At 38.1% G+C, this 20,873-nt stretch overlaps 2 long non-coding RNA genes across 3 annotated transcripts in view; both read right to left on the bottom strand.

Annotated features, from left to right (window-relative positions):
- Nucleotides 1-6,315: 6,315 nt before the first annotated feature.
- LOC122144690 lies at nt 6,316-10,450 on the bottom strand. The gene is made up of 3 exons (XR_006159821.1): nt 9,186-10,450; nt 8,920-9,100; nt 6,316-8,305 (listed from the first exon to the last, which is right to left on the bottom strand). It is a non-coding gene; the product is annotated as an uncharacterized LOC122144690 (long non-coding RNA).
- A 4,894-nt stretch (nt 10,451-15,344) lies between these two features.
- LOC122144684 overlaps nt 15,345-20,873 on the bottom strand; it is a 36,311-nt gene continuing 30,782 nt past the window's right edge. The window contains exons 3-4 of one of the 2 annotated variants that reach the window (XR_006159819.1): nt 16,975-17,101; nt 15,345-16,515 (exon numbers count right to left, since the gene is read on the bottom strand). This is a non-coding gene — a long non-coding RNA (uncharacterized LOC122144684). Of the gene's footprint in view, nt 16,516-16,767; nt 17,102-20,873 lie in introns of those variants that run through there. The other variant, XR_006159816.1, reaches the window with a different exon arrangement.

Genomic DNA, 20,873 nt, shown 5'->3' with positions numbered 1-20,873 from the left:
GTATTGCTATGGAAATTTCCTTGGAAAGAAACGCACATTGAGGGGACACAGACCTACGTGTGGAGAGGATTAGAAACAGCACAGACTGCGAGCAAGTCCTGGGTAAAAAGCCACTCAGCCATGATAAGCTTAACATTGAATTATGAGGGCTGGCAAAACTCAGGACCATCCAGTCCTCTATACACGCATTCTGAACAGAGATACTGAAAGAGAGTGACTATAAGAAGGGTGTGGCGAGAGTGTTATATAAGGGAATGGAGTCAATTAAAGAGTTCATTAACATTTGCATGGCTTTTATTGGCAGTAAATGTATGTTCATCCACATGTTTTCATTTCATGAGGAACCAAGGGCACAAATGAGGCACAAAGACAAAACCATGAAAAAACATTAAAAACATAGGACTTTACTTTCAGAAGAAGAGAGGAAAACTTAGTCGTACATTTTACATTTATGCATTTTCAGACACTTTTACATATGGTATTATCAGTTCATGTATTCCTTGGGAATCTAACCCAGGGTTTGACCTAAGGCTCCAAATAATTTGCTCCAAAATCTGAAATTGTTGAGCTAACATTATCTAAAAGTTCGTCCAACATTCACTCAACTTTAGAGTTTTGAGTAACTTTTAGTGCTATTAATAACCCTTCATAAGGGAACCTTAAGAAATAAAACTGGAGTTGGAAGCTGAATGACAAGATAAACCACAAGTTAAACACACGAGTCTGCTGGGAAACATATATAATGGCTTTGAGAAAAATACTTCCTTTAGAGGAAGGGTAGAAATGTTTCATCCATGTTCTGCATGGACATGTCTAATTCTCTTGAAAATGAAAAAATGTGTTGTGGTGTGACATCTGACTTGGGTTTGAGAAGCTAAAAGGTGATAAGGTAATGATAGAGGTGTAGGGTTGGGAACCAAGATTCCAATAAAATAACAGAACCACGTGATTTTCTTGACATTCAGTTTGGTTAATAGTTCTCACATGTGCATCCTTCCACAGATACAAAAATACCCTAGAAATGTTCCTTGCATTTCCATTCAGCACCAAAAATACAGCGGGACCATGTGAAGTCTGCTTCGCAAGTAAATTATTCTTATGATCCGGCTCGTTTTAGTGAATCAGAAACATACATGGCAACCAGTAAAGATCGATTCCGTAGTAAATGACTCTTATGATCTGGTTCTTTTTAGCTAATCAAGAACAGAGGGCCACCAGTAAAGTCCAAACCTCAAGTAAGTGACTTGTATGATATGGTTCTTTTTAGTGAATCATAAATAATACAGCTTAACCAGTGAAGTAAGAACATTTTTGCATTTTGTTGTTTTACTTTTATCATAGGAATGATCACAACATTTTGCATCACTATTGCATTTGGTTTTCCAAGTATTTAAAAAGAATCTTTAAAGGAACCAGAATCATTTAGAGCAGGGGTCCTCAACTCTGGACCCCGAGATCTATTTTCCTGCAGAGTTTAGCTTAGACCTTAATCAAACACACTTAAACAAGCTAACCAAGGTCTTCATGATCACTACAGAGTTGCAGGTAGGTGTGTTTAATCCAGGTTTGAGCTTATTTCTGCAGGAAAATGGATCTCGAGATCCAGAGTTGAGGACGCCTGATTTAAAGGAATCAGAATCAGAACCAGAATCATTCAAATCCTTACAGTTCTCATTCTTAGTCATAGAGGTATGACTGTCTCTGTAACTGTTGGGAAGCAATATGTGAAGACGAAAACCAAGATATCCTACTTTTATCATTTCCACTGACTGCAGGTGCACCTCATCAGAGCAAAATCATAGACACGCTCTCTCAATGCAAGGGTATCAGCATTACTAGTGCCTAGCATCAGGCCATATGCTGACAGATCAGCAACCCTCAGAGTTCAGCCTCCATCCCTCAATGCTTCCTGGGCAGGTTTTCCCCCTTTTTCTGTAGTTAATATGCTTAAATTTGTCAGGTGCTCAAGTCTGTCTCCTGGGCTGGCCCACACTAATCCTTTCTTTGATGATACATTGAACCGCCGAGGGGGAGGGGAGCGAGAGGTCTTCTAAAGGGCCGCAGGAAGTCTTACTGGTCCTCTGGGACGTCCAAAGAAGGAAAAAGGGGATGGACAATAAGACGAATATTGGGGACCTCTTTTACATGCTTTAGCAGGAACACGATGAGATGTCCGATCCATCTGTTGCACATGCACGGATACATATGCTTCCACCTTTATATAAAAACTCACAATGCTATAATGTAAACACTTTAAGGACTCGCAAATACATCAAAATACATTTGCAATTCAAATGTTTAGATTCAGTGTCATATGCAGATGCTGTCAGCTAACAGACATACACATTTTGAAGTGGGAGTGGAACAGACTCGGTCAATACTGTTTCTACCGAGAACAGCTATTGGCTGGGATCTTCAGCTGTCGCTATGGTGACACCAGCAGCTTCAACAGCTGCACAGAGATGTGTGTGTGTGTGTGTGTTTGTCTGTGTGTTGATGATTAATCTGTGTCCACTACTTATCGCCCCACTTTAAGTGCTAAGGCCATGGGCACCATATACTGCTGCATCTAAGGATGTAGAGGAAGACAGACAGACAAATAAAAAAAAAATAAAAAAAAACAGAGGGAATCTGCTGTGAGTGGATGAGAAAAAGAATGGGGCAAGTGAAAGGGAGGGTTTCACCTCACATTCCACTGTCATTTGCCCCCTTGAAAAAAAAAGGACAAAAAATACAGCACGAACAGAGCTCCTGTCTGGTTGCTATAGCAACCGAAAGGCTATTATCGTACCTTGCCATTCATTATGAAAGGGCTTTAGTTGACAGAGAGAGGGTTGGGAAGGGGGGAAATAGAGGTAGAAAGAGAGAAGGCGAGAGAGAGAGAGAGAGAGAGAGAAAGGAGGAATATTCTCAGTGCTTGTGGCTGGCAAAAGGAGTGAGACGCAGGAGGGATGATACAGAGGACAGACGTAAAATATATATAAGTAGGAAAAAAGAAAAACAGAAAAGATAAGCAGATCATACACATTTAAAAGATTAAATCAAACAGCTTTCGCAAGAATGAAATCTAAATAGCTCTGTAGAGACACTATATTGCACAGTATGGTGATTTCTAGGCCCACATGCAATCTGCACCTTTACACAGAAATGATGTAATATCAGTCTTTCACTAATTTGTTCACATTTCCTGTTCTTTGTTTATTAAATAATTTGGCTAATACGAATATCCATTTGGTAGTATGAAATAGTATTTTCAGATCAATTTACCGCATTTTGCCATGTTTAAATCCATCACACAGAATTGTGCACATTTTCAGCAAAAAACTGTACTGAAAATGTGAAAACCGACTGCAGATTCCATCTGGGCCATCTACTCAGTGCATTGTGAAAAGTGACAGAAAGATGCACTTGACACACACTCACATGTACATACAGTATACACACACTTAAAGGGGGTGTTTATCTGGTGCTTGTGCCTGCCTCTGACTGTGAATGCTGACTCCACTCTGCTCTGTTTTCTGTTATAGGAAAGTAGGCTGAAAGCCATCTGAGGACAGAGAGAGAGGGAGGGAAAGAAAAAGAGAGGGCACATGCAAGAGCCAGAGATTGAAAACAAGAGCCTGGATGAACGAGAAAAATTGAAATACTCTACATGCGATTAATCCACCTCAAATGTAACACACTGACTTAAATGCATTTTCCCTCCAGACTGCAGACATCCACATGCACAGAATCACAGCAGTTCAGTGGCCGGGACTGTGGATGACTGCTCAGTTGGTTTATTGTGCTGGATTTAGAGAAATCAGCTGGACTGAGGGGGTGAGCTGCAGTCGGGCATGCCTGGAAAAAAATGCTATTTACTCACATTCCTGCTGCTTCCCTTTTTAAATGACAAATTAGCTTCAACCGTTAAGCTATTCTTCTCTCTCCCTGCTCTTTCTTGATATTTCTGCACTAACACAGTTCTTAATGGGTCCACATCCAAATGTATTCTTCTTACATGTCTTTGCTGCATGTTTAACATCTGACTGTAATTCACCATTATTAGTAAGTGTTTGTTTTTAAGTTTGCGTGGAAGTACTTAGATGGTTGGACTACAGAAATATGTAGGATGCTTTATGCCAGCCTCGAACCTATGGCCATGTGGGACAACGTTCTTACTGCAAAATACACAGATGTGCACACATGGCAAGACCCAAAATGAGATTTATTATTCGGAAGAAAAAGTTTTTGACCAAAGAATTTCAATCACTTTCCAAACATACAGATGTAATTTTATTGAGATAGATTGGCAGATCTCAAATTTGAGTGAATCTATTTAAATGAACAAGTTTGCAGTATAAAAATCTCTTCAGATAAAACCTTCAATACACAGATCGATGTTTCACACTGGCTTGCAGTCTTGTTTTACTCTGTACAAGCGCTCACAATATATCAGTATCTATTCAATACATTTTTTTTGACCAGGGCAAAACTTGACAAATTTATATTGACTACAGAGATGTATAGAAATATATTTAGTGTATACTATATTCAGTGACTTTCCAGTCCTGGAAATCACATTTTTATTCCTCTCTTATATTTGTGAACCCGGAAAAAAATATTAACACAAGATAAAAAGATCCAAAAATCAATTAAACGGGATGGCAGTCAAAATCATAGATTTTCAAAATGTATCCGAACGCAACTTTAACATTTTAGACATTTGAACTTGAATGGCATTAATATGCTACACTTTGAGCTGATTAGTTCTGATAATCATATTGCGGGTGGAGTGAGTGTATTTGTGTGTGAGAGACTGCCCAGGGTACTTTGGTACTGCGGTAAATCTGGGCGTTCCTGGGGCGTGTGCTGGCACTGCAGAACAACTACCATGATTCTGACAGTGAGGGAGAGGAATGGGGTGTGTGTGTGGGAGAAACGGCGTGTGTGTGGATATTATCAGAGGAGTGATACTTTAAGAAACCTGTTACTTCAGCAGCATTCCTCTACTGCACTACTGCATATGGACAAGACATGCTGAGAAATGTAAGGAGCGAAATTTCCAAGCCTAACCCCCACGGTGACTAAAGCAAATATCTTCCAACATAACCGTCCTGCATTTTCACACTGACCTTGCACCAGTTTCACACACACACACACACACACACACACACACACACACACACACACACACACACACACACACACACACACACTTGTTTGACGAGGTGGGTTGGTGTGGTGGATGAAGTGTGGTGCCAGAGGAAGACGAGGGCACCAGAACAATAGTCTTCATCCAGCACTGTGGCACACTGCAGAGGAGAGGAGGTGTGCCCGTATGCCCTTGCCGAAGCTAAACACCACAATACAAATAACATGCTATTACGAACACCGAGAGTAAACGCTGAACCACTTACAGTATATGAAAAATCCCTGATCAATTTTCACCTAAACTGAAAATTATTACTATAACCCTGATATTGTAAAACACTGCAATGTCTTCAATTTATTGGCTTTAGAGACCAATAAATGACCCTCAACCAATCTAAGCATGCATTTGTATAATTGTCGTATTTTGGTATTATTTTTACTGTTGAATTATAAAATGTATCCAAATGTTATGATAACTGCAAAAAAAAAAAAAAAAAAAAAAAAAAAGGATTACAAGCAGCTATTTTTTTCTGGATTGACATTTCAATTGATAAAGATTGTTAATGAAATGTAACATTTCATCTTTGAAAAACTGAGAGTGCAACAATATATAGTGTATTAAATATGAACTAATTTTGCAAGGCTTTAATAAAATGTTTCCGCGGATACATACACAAGAGTTTGTTTATATATAATATTAGCTCAGTACATAAGATTAGTCTGCCAGATTGCCTTTAATAAATCACTGGCATCACATTAAAGTAATAGCTTACACTATTACCTTTCTGAAAAACAACTTATATTTAAACTAATATTTCTGCCATAAAGACTATGTTTTAAATGATAGAGTTAATAAAGCCCATATTATTTGAGAAACCCAATACACATCTACTATATCAATGCACTTTATTCTCTCTCTTTGCCTCCCGTGACCCGATGCACCAACATGGACTATATGCTCTACAGTGTAATAAGATACTGAAACATTCATCTAAAAACAAACCAAACAGAACATACACACACATAAACACATATTCAAACACAATGAACAAAATGACATAAACATTCAAAACTCAAATGTGCTATATACTCAAATATGGTTATCTGGGTCAACACTATATATATATATATATATATATATATATATATATATATTATATATATATCGATTAAGTCAATAAACCAAAGTATTCTCTTTAGCTGTATTTCAAGCACCAGAGAGGAGCTTTAATTGGGGTGCAACAATACAAGCAAAGTATTCCAGTTAGAGTTCAAATTGAGTTTAATGAGCCACTTAATGATGTCAAGGAATGGGTTGTTCATTTTGCTGATTGCAACTCCCTTTAAATGACCTTTTTAGCAGCTTAATTTGGCAACCAATCTTTAAAAAAAACAAACACATCATTATGCATCGCTCTACACTGACTGACAAATACTATCGGAGTAAGAGACAGCATAAAGCCCGAAACCATAGCTTCATGTTGCTTTTCTTCATTTCATGGTTAACATACACAAATATAAGGTGGATTCAAAATAAACGGACATCATAATCTCCACCAGAGTCAGTCTTCCAGATAAAAATCTACTCTGCAGGATTGTTTGAGACTAGGATTTACTCTAGCTCCCGTTGGAAACGGCGTAGCCTCTGTTTGACTCTGAGAACATCAAGCAGCACTGTAGAGTGAGGGAGATAAGCGAGATTTGGAGCACTACCACAGAGACGGCTGGCTATCTCACTCACGATGTCTGTAGGAACACACATGCTGCTGCGTACACACACACAATGCACTTCTGCTGCAGCAACACTCAAGGTATCTGTCTATTTTATGCCATTTACATCCTGCGGGCATCACACTAATGAAACATACGTTGCTGTAAGCAATCGTTCGTTATATTTATATCAACAAATCACCATGTCAGACCCCAGACACACACTCAGGAAAAATATAGCCTATGGTCGCAAAAACATGCGTTTATTTTTAATGTCGATGAAGGTTTGTATGAGGTCAAACACAATTGTACCGAGCTATCGATGTAACGCTCTCAATAGTACTTTGTGCTGCTCTCAAATTGGTGGATAAAGCACACATGCATGCATAAATGAACCCGAAGTCACCGGACATGTCCACCTATGAGGACTTCCTGTAAGGAAAGAAGAATTTGGATTAAAAAAAATGCACACAAATATGGGTGCGGAACGAGGGCGTAGCAGATGCTGTGGCACAGACATGCACACACACAGCCATTTCAGTGTCCTGACTCACAGTCTAAACATACACTTTGTTTGGGCCAAACCCTCGATGGCCCAGCGTCACCCCAACCTAAAAACCCAAATCTCTCACTCTCTCTTTCTTCATCTTCCATCCTTTAAACTCTTGAATCCACAGGCCTACACTGCACCACCGTCGCCTCACTCATCCCCATCTCGTGTCTCTCTTCCTGTTCGCCCTTTCTTCCCCACTCAATCTGCTTCAACGATCTCTCTCGCCGTCCTCTCCTCTGGTTCCTCCTGGATGGGCGGACGACTGAGTGCCTCTCACAGCTCCCGAGAACCCAACCCGTGGACATCGAAGCAGAACGTCACAAGTTAGGGTCTCAGGGAAGGAGAGGGGCACGGTGTGGCGTGGAGAACCGAGCGATCGCCATTCTGATGTCCCATCCTTCTTTCCCCCACCGTCTCTAATTCGACATCCCTTCGACATTTACTGCGATCGGATACTTTAAAGCAACACAACATAGTTACACACACGCCCATCAGCATGGACTGCACACAAAGACATCGGATCTCACGCGCAAACACACATGCGCACGGCGGACGAGGACATGCGTGGAGAAGTGGCGCCACACACAGACCCCTCACACCGGCCACACACACACACACACACACACACACACACACACACACACACACATCAGACGAATCGAGCACCCGTCTTTCTATTCATCAGTATAAACTGCTGCAGAAGAGAGATTCGCATATCCGCAATGAGGTTTTAGAGTATAAAAAAGACAAAAAAGAACCAAGCAACACTGTTGCTGCTATCATACAGATACTATCAGGTCACGTCAGCTCTTGTATAAATCACACACACGCACTGAGAGAAGGGGAGTGAACTCACCGAGCTGGCGACAGCGACTGACCGTGCCTCGGGTGCTGTGGTCCTCCACAAGCCTGAGAGGACAGAGAGGGAGAGACAGAAAAAAGAACGCTTTTTACGTTGCTCATCCTATGATGCAGAGCAAAACAGGAAAACAGGAAATAAAAAAAGACAACAGGCTAATCTCACACCACTATCTCTATCCAATATCCGCAGACAAGAGACACAGAGAAAAAAAAAAAAAAAAAAAAAAAAAAAGAGACTAAAAATGAGGAATGAGAGAAAGAATGAAAAAAGGTGGGAAATTCAAATGGCAGCAGAGCGCTGCTGATAAAGAAAAACGTGAACAAAGGAAACAAAGAATCTGGGGAGAAAAGGTATCCGGATTAATCAGCCTATAGGACAGAAAACTGAATGGGGAACGAGAGAGAGAAAGAAAAAGAGAGAGATAAAGGGACAGAAAGAGGCAGGGCCACAGCACCAGCAACACACACCAGACTTCTACCCAGAGGGTAGATGAGAGATCAGCATAAGGGGTGGGGGCATTCATGCACATGCACACGCACGCACCGTCTCTCACCCTGTGTCACATGTGCGACGGGCGCGTATTCCATCCCGAGGCAGAAAAAAGGCAGAACATCTGATCTACAGAGTCAAAAAGCATTGAAAATAAATAGCTGTTCCTCACCCTCATCATCTGAGTCCCATTCATCTCTCTGTCTGAGCAGCTCATTCTCTCTGCCGTGTTTAACAGGATACGAATCACATGAAAACTCAGACTCAGAGAGAGAGAGAGAGATTGGGATAGACGTGATCCCTTCATTTCCTGCAACAGCTGACACCAGTTAGCGCAAGAGGCCCACTACCGCCTGAGAGAAAGAAGAGAGAGAGAAAAAAAAGGAATAGAGGAAGACGGTGGAAAAGAAGAGACTTTCATCTCAGAAATGTCCTTACCTGTAATCTTTTCTCTGTTTCAGTGGAAGAAAAAGTTGAAAAGTGCCGAAATTCCCCTTGTCGCTCACTATTATTCTGCTCACTCTTTCTTTCTTTTTCTTTCTTTCCCTCTCTCACTCCAGCTGAACTGAAGATTGGAGCAGAAGGGAGGGTACTAGAGAAAGAATAGTGCGAGAGGGAGGGAGCAGCACAGGGAGAGAGAGAGAGAGAGAGAGAGAGAGAGAGAGAGAGAGAGAGAGACTGAGAATATCAAGAAAAGGAGGGCAGAGGATTAAAAAAGAGGCATGAACACATGAAAATATGATGTGCATGGCTTACATTCGATACCGCCTGGCTAGTGCCGTGGCCACAACAGAGGGAGACAAGGGAGAAAACAGAGAGAAGGAGGAACAAAAATGACAGAAGGCAAAGGATTCGGGGAGATGTAAAGTGGAGAGGAGAGAAAAGGGGGACACAGGGAGACTGCGGCGGAGGAGACCTCTGACGGCCCACTTTGATGGGCTCTAATCAGCGACAGACAAAATTTCACATGCACTTTACTCTCACACATTCTATTCACTCCTGACTGCCTTCATAATAATTTCATGGGATAACACTCTTGATAATCTTTTTGTGAACTATTTTAAATTCAAAGTTTGTTTGCTTAGCAAATCGGCATCCTGTCCGTCATGTGGAAATGGTGTTAGACTTCCCTCTCCTGGACACAAGCAGCCATATATCTTGCAGTCCCGGTTCACATTCTTCACCTCAAGATTCATTTTGGCCCATTTTGCTTGCCGTATTTCACTAAAAGAAGCTACACTGCTGTTAAGCAGACACACTGCCGCTCTCTTGACTCTATCTACCTGTATTCTCATGATTTATATCTGTGTAAATAATACAATAACTCAGGTACCAGTTATAGCCAACAGGGGGCCCCCAACTGCACTTTATCATACAGGTGAGGGTCAAATACACACTCACTCTCACACAAACACACACCTAAAAAAACTAAATCTAAGAGTCAGACCATGTGGATGGTTTATAATATCATACTCAAAAGGCACAATGAGGAAAGAGCAGTATTGTGATGTCTCAGTCCTCATTCATGCACACACACATGCAGCTGAATTCTTTTGGACTAATTTGCCAGACAAAAATATAATCAAATTCATCGTAAAATACTCTCTCAAACAGTTAAATATTTTGCATTAGCCAACACAGTGGTTAATACATTTAAATATGGACAAAATTCAGACAGATGTCGTATACATTACCATTCAAAAGTTTGGAGGAAGTAAAAGTTCTATTTTTTGAAAAAACCAAATCGATTAAATAAAAGACATTTATAATGTCAATATAATGTTATTTTAAATAAATGATGTTCTTTTGAACTTCTATTAATCATATATTGATGAAAAAATATAACAGTTTCCACCAAAATATTAATTAGCACAACTGTATACAATATAGACAATAATAAGAAATGTTTCTTGAGCACCAAATCAGCATATTAGAATGACACCTAAAGGATCATTAAACACCGAAAAAAAAATTAACGGCTGCTGAAAATTCAGCTTTGTCATCACAGGAACAAAATGACATTTTAAAATACATTGAAAAAGAAATATTAATTCACAATATTACAGTTTTTACTGTATTTTTAGTCAATATATGCAGCCTTGGTGAGCATAAGAGATTTCTTTCAAACACCTTTAAAGACCGACCCTAGACTTTTGAATGGTAGAGTACAAAAATAAGCAGTACCAGTCTTCTTCAGTTTAATAAGTGTAATGAGGAATAATCAACACAACACTGTAAACCATTGCACTGTTTGGCATCTTTTTGATCAGACAGAATAAACCTAGACATTTTTTTAGCTCAGAGAGTGATGTCATCAGCAAAACACGTTCTCTGGGTCCCATCTCCTCCTTTAACACAAAAGCATTATTGTTTGCCGAGTGTATCAGCAGCCTTAAGAACATTACTGACAGTGAAACAGATACCAAGAATAAAAGAGAGTGTATGAATGTTTAATATTGAGCACAAAAGTCGATTGGAAATAATGTTTTAGCAGCAAAAGGGCTGTAAATTCAGATGTGTATTGCCTAATAATCTGAAATCATATCATTTTAAATCCACAAAAGCGGTAAACTACTTTCTTCAAATTTCTCTTAAGCTAATAATAGTTCACCAGTGTTTGACCTAGAGAGCTCATTCACAAATATGGACATTTCAGTGGTGAAAAAGTGGTCCACATCCAACAGGAAAATCTATCCAAATCCAGATCTGTTACTCCGAGCATCTGAGCATCCTAAACTGTGCTAGTTTAAATGTGGCTTGAGGTTTGGTTCTGCCAGTCTTTCTAAGCTGCAGACTTGCATTTCTGAAGCTGTTTTTCCACATTGATGGCACTGTTTTTTTGGTGAAATAAGGCTGAACTCTGTACACATTTGGCTTCAGTGCACCATTTTCTCTCCCTGAGGCATTCTGGGTGGCAGAGCGCTCATAACATTATTTATCCACTGTGTGTTTCTTAAGCTGCATTAGAAGTTTGACTCACATTGCTAGCAAGGCACGAAATGGTATATTATGCATAATAAACTGACTTTTATTAAAGCTAGGCACTAAACCATAAGCAATGTCTGGGCAGGCAGCACAAACCAGACATCCATTTTTTGTTTTTGCCAATTTTGTCTTTACCACATTATCATGAAATAAATTGCAACAGGAATTAATATAATACAGATAATATAGCTACATATTTTCCATAACAAATATTAGCATACATTAAACAACACAAGTATTAAATATCCAATGACTGGTAATCCAGTGATGTAGAAAATGTAGTTGCAGTTGTCATCAGTAGAGTAAAGTATCAGCTGTTATGTTCTGTCCAGCAAACAGCTTTCAGACACACAATCCAATCTATCACTTTTTTCACGGTGTCATTTTAATGAACTAGCAACAACAACAACAACAACAAATGCAAGCAACCATTTAACTCACTCCTTACATACATTCTCTGTAAGATGTAATTTTGGTTTATTCAATGAAAAAAAATGACAACATTTATAACACCATAATAAAAAAAATAATAAAACAACAAGAAAAACCAATCATACATAATTCACACACACACCACTGATCCATTCATTTATCCACTGACCTACAAAATCCCAGGATCAAGCAATGTAGAAATTAAGCTGTTAAATAAAACAACTGGTCAGCAAGAATGACTGCTTCCTTCTTTAAATCACTATGTACTGCAAACTTAGTTATATGTTGAAAATTGCAACTCATTGTGTTATTAAAATTGTTGCTTAAATTATCATCAGACATATCTGATCTAAATGTTACTGTTTACATTTCAGTTTTTATTTGGAAATTAGCAAATAAAGACCTGTTTTTCAGTTTTTGTATGTTCTGACTATTTATAATTTCTGCATAACATACACTCCCGTTCAAAAGTTTTGAATGTTTTTTTTTTTTTTTAAATAAGCCTCTCTTATGTTTTACCAAGACTGGATTTATTTGACTGAAATACTGTAAAAACAGTAATATTGTGAAATAATATTAGAATCTAAAATAACTGCTTTCTATTTTAATATATTTTCAAATGTCATTTTTTCCTGAAATAGAAAAGCTGAATTTTCAGCAGCCACACGATCCTTCCGATATCCGTGAATGATGCTTGACAAACATTTCTTACTATTAATCAATTACTATTAATCAATAATGGTAAGAAACTAGAAACAGTTATTATTGTTATTATTATTATTATTAATAATAATAATAATCATGATAATAAACAGTTGTGCTGCTTAATATTTTTGTGGAAACTGTGACATATTTTTTCAGGATTATTTTATGAATATAAAGTTCAAAACAAAGGCATTTATTTGAAAAATAAATCTTTTGTATCATTATAAATGTCTTTCCTGTCATCTTTCTGACCACAAATTTTTAACTGTACTGTAAATATTCACAAGCAATGCCTTCAGTAGTTTGGAATTTACCATTTGTTTTTGTTACAAACTTCTTTGATAAATATACACTATGCACACAGACATGCTTGCACGTTTACTACTGGATCAAGCAGAAATTTACACCGAACATAACCAACAACATTGATAATAAAAAACAACAACCCACACCTAAGGCGACCACAAACACCTGTGTCAAACTTCACTATCATACAGACAAACTGAAAACACAAGACAAAGACACTGACTGGAACAACACAACACAACATGTTCATGATAGGAGTGTCATTCACAACTATCTGCATACAGGCTTCCATGTGCTCTGATATTTTGTCTGACGCAGTGACTGCAGCTGAACCTGTGGCACACTGCAGGTGCTGCTTCTTACAAATTCATTGTGGTACCACTCACAATTTTAAATGTTTTTACCATCTTTTCTGGTCATCACAATATATTTTCCATGTTTTGACAAGAATAGCCACGAACACACAAAACCAAATATTTGCGTTAAGATAGCCATCACAACAGCTAATGTCTCAGTAGTATGGCATTACATCTCTCAAAATGTACAGTTCGTTGGCATGCATGCTGATATTCAATATAAACGAATAGAAACTGTAATATAATACAAGCAGGTAAAAAGTTAAACATGTTTGCTAACTAATCTTCAAGTACCAACAGTCTACGACCAGTATCTTTTAGTTAGAATTTTTACATGATATCATTGATATCACTTTAGTTGGCGCTAAAACAAAAAAACAAAACAAAACAAAACAAAAAAACCTAAACAGCTCTTTCAGCTCTAAATGTGTTTTCTAAGCAGGAGAGGAACAGTAAAATCAATGGTCAAATAAAATCCAAAAGCAAATATCAGAAAACATAAGGCTTTCACAGTTTCCATGTGTACTTTACGACATGGTGTTTGTGGTGCAGCACACTGTAGGATACCACGTTAAACTTTTTGTTGCAATAACCGTGTAGTCTCCTGATAGAAATGTAACATTTCTAGTCTCCGTGGGGACAGGACACAATGCTGTTTTTCATGAAATGCTATATGCTTGTAGATTTGTGCGACTACTTCCATGCTGGGCTAGAAGGATGTTAGCAGATTCACCAAATAAATATAATCACAGCTATGGGATGAAGCTTTAAATAGAGAGTGAATTACACATAAGGAATGGTTTTGAATGTTATAAGCTTGTACTAAAACTAGGAAATACGGATGTGGGCATTCTGGCAACAGGCCTGTTCACACCAAGAATGATAACTATAAATATAACTACAAATATATAAGCGTCCACACGCATATATATTTTTCTGTTTTGATAGCGCGCTGCAGTTCTGTTGTCTGCAGTTTTAAATGCTTGAGCTCTGGGTGGATTCTAATTGGCTGTCAATATTTTTATCATTCATCAGCTGGAAAAAATCATTCTGAAAGTGATTTCAATGATATTGTTCCCCTGTGTCGTATTTGTTAAAAGTGTGGTGTAGATTTCCCTATTCACATAAAATTAGAATGATTAGCTTATTAAATCTTCAGTTACGGTTATCATTATAGTTATCCTCCTCTGTGTGAACGTGCCTTAACACTTGCAGTAAAAAATATCAAAATCAAAATGCTACATCTGAATTCTGTCAAGACCTTCACACATACAATGCTTATAATAATCGCTGTGCCTCTCTTAGCACATCAGGGGAGCATGCTAGTTGCAATGCTAGCTTGTTAGCATTAGCAATGCAGAAGGGCGTCTGCTCGGGGAAAGCTAGGAGGCTGTACAGTTATCTCCCATGTTGTAACTCTAAACTATACAACCTACTACCTCATCCCGAAACATCACTTTAATCGTTGAGAGGAAGGACAGGAGAATGTCCCCGCTGCTTACATTAGTGCATATGCAAGCAGCAAAATCTCCTTTACTTAATGTTAATAGATGCAATCAATTTATGCTAATAAACAGGTGCAAACTTTCATGCTACTGTTTAAAACAACCGTATAATTTTACATCTTAAGCGTCAACACTGAAAAGAAGTTTCTAGTCAGTGGCTGCAGGGAAGACTGTTGCGTTCACCTCGCAGACACATACCTATAGACACGAGCTTGTGCACAGAGTCACCACAAGTTCGGATCTACGGGTTTGTGGCAGCTGGCATCACTGCACTGCGTCACAGCTACACCAACTCCACCTTTCACTGGACGAAATGCTAATTCTTATGACTGGTGTTTTTCCTTTATTTCATGTGCCAATTTCAAAACAGGTTAGCAAACCAGTTTAAAACAAAAGACAGATACAGATGCCTGTGGTTGTACGTTAAGTACTTTTTGAAGAGATATAAATAAAGCACAATTAGTACAGCAACTGAACACTGAGAAAAATCTATGCAAATAATCCAGAGACCTAGATTATTTGCATAACAAGTGTACAACATAAGTAAAATGTAAGTGAGAGTGGAACTAATGGGGTCAACTATACATCCCAAAAAATTAACAACTTTACTCCAATGAGGGAAGAATATTGCTAACATACAGAATAATTAATCAAATGATCTGATGCAGAATTATTGGGTGTGGTTCAATGAGAACTAACTTTTGAGTATATCGATTAATAATTCATTAGAGAAATTATTAAAATGGGCGCTCCCACCAAAATTTAGCACCATAAATTCCTTGTATTTCAAATTACTAGCATTTTAAGATACTTATACCTTCAAAGCAAAGGTCAGTTTGAAAGGCAAAGGTAGAGCTTGCTGTGCCCAGATCAGACAACACTGCTGCTGTTGGATCAAATACACTGCAGTGACTGACATTTGAGAATGCACCAATAGCAGAAATGCTTTATTTATATTTTAAAATATCTACACACATATAGTGTACAGTACATGCAACTTGAGTGTGAGAATAGAAATAGTAAATTAGAAATTTTAGTAATAAACAGTTTTAGTTAGTTTTAGTTAAATATATATTCTGCACATCAAATGTAATTGTTGTTTACCCATTACTACCACTTAATACACAGAAATAAGAAATCACAAACTCTGCATAAAGGGCTTTCCCAGTCTGCACTACAAGTTGCAATTAGAAATGCCATGATTCACGGTACAGTGCCACTCCCTAACGGAAATCAAAGGTTATTCCAGAACAATAGAGTAAGTGTTAAAGATATTTACATTATAATTTGACCTATTTCTACACTGAGACACAGTGTGATATATTTCTGAGAACTGCCAGACAGCAAGAAAACAAGTTGTTGGTGGAACGAAATCTTGAACATACATACAGTACACAGTCTCACATTTCAAATGTGTTTCCATGGCATTGTACAACCACTCAGAACCCATTGCTGTTTTTGCTTGCTGATTTCTAGGCACTGGAAACAAATGAATTGTGACTCGTCAAACAGTATGTGGACAAAAATACCTGACATCAACCGAACCAGCAAAATTACTTTTTTTTGAAAGTATGCTAAATATTTGAATGCAACTGGCCTACATATATTTCGGAAATGATCTTAACGTAGTGGTCTAGTATTTCTTACTTAAAATCAAAAGGTAACATATATATATATATATATATATATGTTACAATATATATATATATATATATATATATATATAGTGTCTGCTTATGAAGTAAAACGGAATGTGGACAACTGTGGGTTATTTTTACAGCAATGCGGAGAGCTATCGCGACTTTTAAACTAACAAGAAATTACACGACCCCAAACGTAAATAAAGCGCAGTTGAAAAATGCGTCCAGAAAAAGTTCGGACTGAAAAAAGAACTAAAAGAGTGGACAGAAGAATAAAGGGCATAGGAAAGAAGCGTACCGGTGGAGGACTTCTGTCTATGGTGTTGACCGGTTCGATGTCCATACCGGAGTCAGCCTACACCTGGCGGCAATATGGAGTCAGGCTTAGGGTGCAGACTAGGCCAATTCCGTTGCCCACAAAAAATCTGGAGCAGAAAAGAAAGACAGCACATTAGAAGGAAGTACAAAATTGCTCATTCACATGATTGAACCATTAATACACAAACATGCCCTGACGTGAAGGAAGAACCCATGCAGCACCTACAAACTCGAAAAAGAAGCCAAAACGGCATCCTTAGTTCAACCAAAGCAAATCGCCAAGTCATCGGCAGACAACACTGAAAAAGCCCCAGTCCCCTCTTTCGCCCTCCTGTGCGGCTAGTCCTAGCCGTATTTACCGTAGAAAAAACGAAAACCCTCAAAAATGGGTCAGAAAAGGTTCCGTGGACGACTGAGAAGAGAAGGCGGAAAGGTCGAACGCGGTGAGATGTGGTCGAGGAGGAGCTGCGGCACTGCCCTGGCTACAGGGAGAGTGGAATTTGTGACCATGCAAAGGAAAGGGTGGTGTTTTCTCTTTTTTTTTCTTTTTTTTTTGGCGCTTCGCTGTGCTGGGGTTTTTTGGATCTCAGCAGGGTCCTTGGCTGCAGTTCTGACTCCCCTTAGTGGTGCCAAAATGTGGACGTTTCCCTTTGTCTTTAACTCCAATGAATAAAACTAACTGAGGGGCGATTAAAAACAAGCCATGAACAGATTGAAACAGAAACAAACTGACAGAGCAATGAAATAAAGCTAGAAAATGTTACGCAAAAAGTTTATAATGAAGAGAAGCAGATACAGAAAGAGGAGTAGAGCGCAGTGCAGAAAATAAAAAGCAGCTTTACGGACGACAGAACAGTCTAAAGAGTGAAGACTGAAAAGGACTGCTTTCACACCACATTTCTCTTTCTCCAAATATGCCATCTCTCCATCTACGCGAGCACCGTGCTCTCTCTCGCTCCTACTCCTCCCTCCTTCCTTCCAGTCGGTGTCCAATCCACGCCACGTAGTGAGAGAGAAAAAGAGATACACTTTTTTTCAACCTCATCAAAATGGCAGAGACAGAAAGTTACAAGCAAGAGAGAGAAAGAGAGTGAGCGAGAGCACGGCTCACTGTCCTGTTTTGGAAAAAGCCACGGGAGGCGGTCCGAACACTGCATCGTTTCTTTTTTTTTTAAGAGACAAACTCACTCGGATTAACAAAATGACAGCGAAAAATATTTTCGCTATGCCTGATGATCAAATATAGTGCCTGCTGCAGACAGGGAGCTGTGCCTGCCATGTTAAACGGATGCAATTAATAGCATTTTGTCTCTGTGTCTGTCCATCCATCTGTCTTTCTGCCTGTGTCTGTCTGTCTGCTTTTCTCCGTATCTATTTGCTTGTTTACATGGCTACCTAATCCAGGCATTGGCACAGTCTCTTCAGTGCTCCCTGTGTGTGTGTGTGTGTGTGTGTGTGTGTGTGTGTGTGTGTGTGTGTGTGTGTGTGTGAGTCAGTGTGTCAGTTGGTCACAGTCTGGCTGGCGTTTCGCCGCTCCCCAGACAGTCAAACATATTTGAGTGCTATTACCTCACTGTCACAGAGACCCTTTCACCTACATTATTCATCATCCACCTAAAAAAAAATTATTTTTGTCCTTCTCTTTATAAATAAAATACTTAACACAAAAATATTTTTATAGCTGATTGGTTTTCTGTGTGAAGAAGAATGTATCCGCCCACTGAAGTTGCAGAATCACATGAGAATTGCTCATGAAATGGTTCATTAGATCTCAATATGGCTTCCCTTTTATCTTGCAATGCAGCCCAACTCTTCATTGGTGTGCAACATGGAAGGAGGGGAATCATTTCAGGGGTGCACATTCTGCAGCCAGCATGTGGTGCAACATCATATTCGTTCCCTGCGTTTTTTTACTTTCCAAAGGTGCCAAAGGTATGATCATGAGGCACAGAAAATAAGTCTCATTTATAGTATCTTTTCCAGTAAGCAAACAAATAAATAAATAATAAACATAAATCTAGATTATGTTCAAAGATAAATTAATAGATAAACAAAAGATTTCTATTTCAAATAAATGTTGTTATTTTGAACTTTTTAATTAAAAAATCCTGAAAAAAAAATAATGGAAAAAAAAAATCACAAAAAAATATTAAGCAGCACAGCTGCTTAACAATGATAATAAATGTTTTTTAGGCAGCAAATCAGCATAGAATGATTTCTGAAAGACTCCACTGAATACTGGAGTAATGGCTGCTGAAAATTCAGCCTTGGCATCACACAAATAAATTACATTTGAAAATATATTAAAATAGATAACAACCAATTTATATTATAATATACATTTTATTGTATTTCTGATTAAATAAATGCAGACTTAAAGCATAGAGGTTTCTTTCAAAAACAGTTTTTTTAGTGTATATAATATTAAATACATAGTTAATATTACATAAACTAATGCTAATAAATATTTGAATTATTCTGGGTTAAATGTAGGGCCCTATGATTTCCGTGATGCGGAAAACGCAGACGGAATCGCGGAATCCAGTCATAAAAACAGAATTCACAGTTTAATGCGGAATTTCACGGAATTTGTCAAATTTTGAATGAATTATCTGTTTATGTGTTTATTTTATTTATAAAGCACAATTTAATACAACAGCAGTTGCCCAAAGTGCTGTACAACAAACTTCAATCTAATACCAATAATACATAAAACAAATAATACAAAAATAACATAAATACACAATAAGCCCAAGTTCAAAATAAAACATGCCTCTAGACCTAATCGAGATTAAAAGCACGGGATAATAAATGAGATTTTAACTGAGCTTTAAAAATAGATATTGATGGAGCCATTCTGATATGCAGAGGTAATATGTTCCACAGTTTAGGTGCAGCGACTGAGAAAGACCGATGACCCCTAAGTTTCAGTCTGGATCTGGGAATCTGAAGATCTAAGAGATCTAGCAGATGTGTTCCGTTTTAATAAGCCAGCAAGGTATGTTGGAGCCAGGCCATTTAATGATTTAAAAACAAATAATAAAAGTTTGTATTCAAATACACAATGTACCGGCAACCACTCAAGCGACAATAAAATTGGTGTAATATGCTCATGCTTGCATGTACATGTCAGTAGTCTAGCGGCCGCGTTCTGGACTGCCTGCATACGCAGCAGTGCTGTCTGACTGACTCCTACATAAAGAGAGTTACAACAGTCAAGCCGTGAAAAAATAAAGGCATGAATTACTTTCTCAAGATCATTAATAGAAAGAAAATCTTCACTTTCGCCAAAAGTCTCAGATTAAAAAAAAACTGGATTTGACAACAGCGTTTATTTGTTTATCAAATTTAATAGCTTTTTCAAATAATACAACCAGGCCCCACAAAACTGCCCCAATATACCAAGACAGAGAAAAAAAATCAAAAAAATAACGAACAAAACAAAAATAATGACCAAACATTATTATCACTAATTTTTAAAACAAAAATATTTAAAAGAAATATATATTTTTTAACGTCATTCAGACAGGCTAGGAGAGGAGTTAAGGCACTCTTATTATTTTGTTGCAGTGGTAGATAAATTTGTGTATCGTCAGCATAGCAATAAAAGTAGACATCATGCTTCTTGAAAATAGATTCCAAAGGAAGCATATATAATGAAAACAAAAGAGGAGCAAGAATGGACCCTTGAGGAACCCCACAAGTTAGTGGAGCTGGAGTTGAGAAAAATTCACCCAGATTAACTGCAAAGCTTCTGTTAGATAAGTAAGACTTAATCCACTGAAGGGCTCCTCGAAAGCCAACATAATGCTCCAGACGAGAAACCAAGATACTATGATCTATGGTATCAAATGCCACACTAATATCAAATAATACCAA

This window comes from Cyprinus carpio, chromosome A5 (assembly GCF_018340385.1).
Source record: "Cyprinus carpio isolate SPL01 chromosome A5, ASM1834038v1, whole genome shotgun sequence".
NCBI classification, from domain to species: Eukaryota; Metazoa; Chordata; class Actinopteri; order Cypriniformes; family Cyprinidae; genus Cyprinus; species Cyprinus carpio.
The sequence above is the reverse complement of the archived record's forward strand: the minus strand, read 5'-3'. Positions and strand labels throughout refer to the sequence as shown.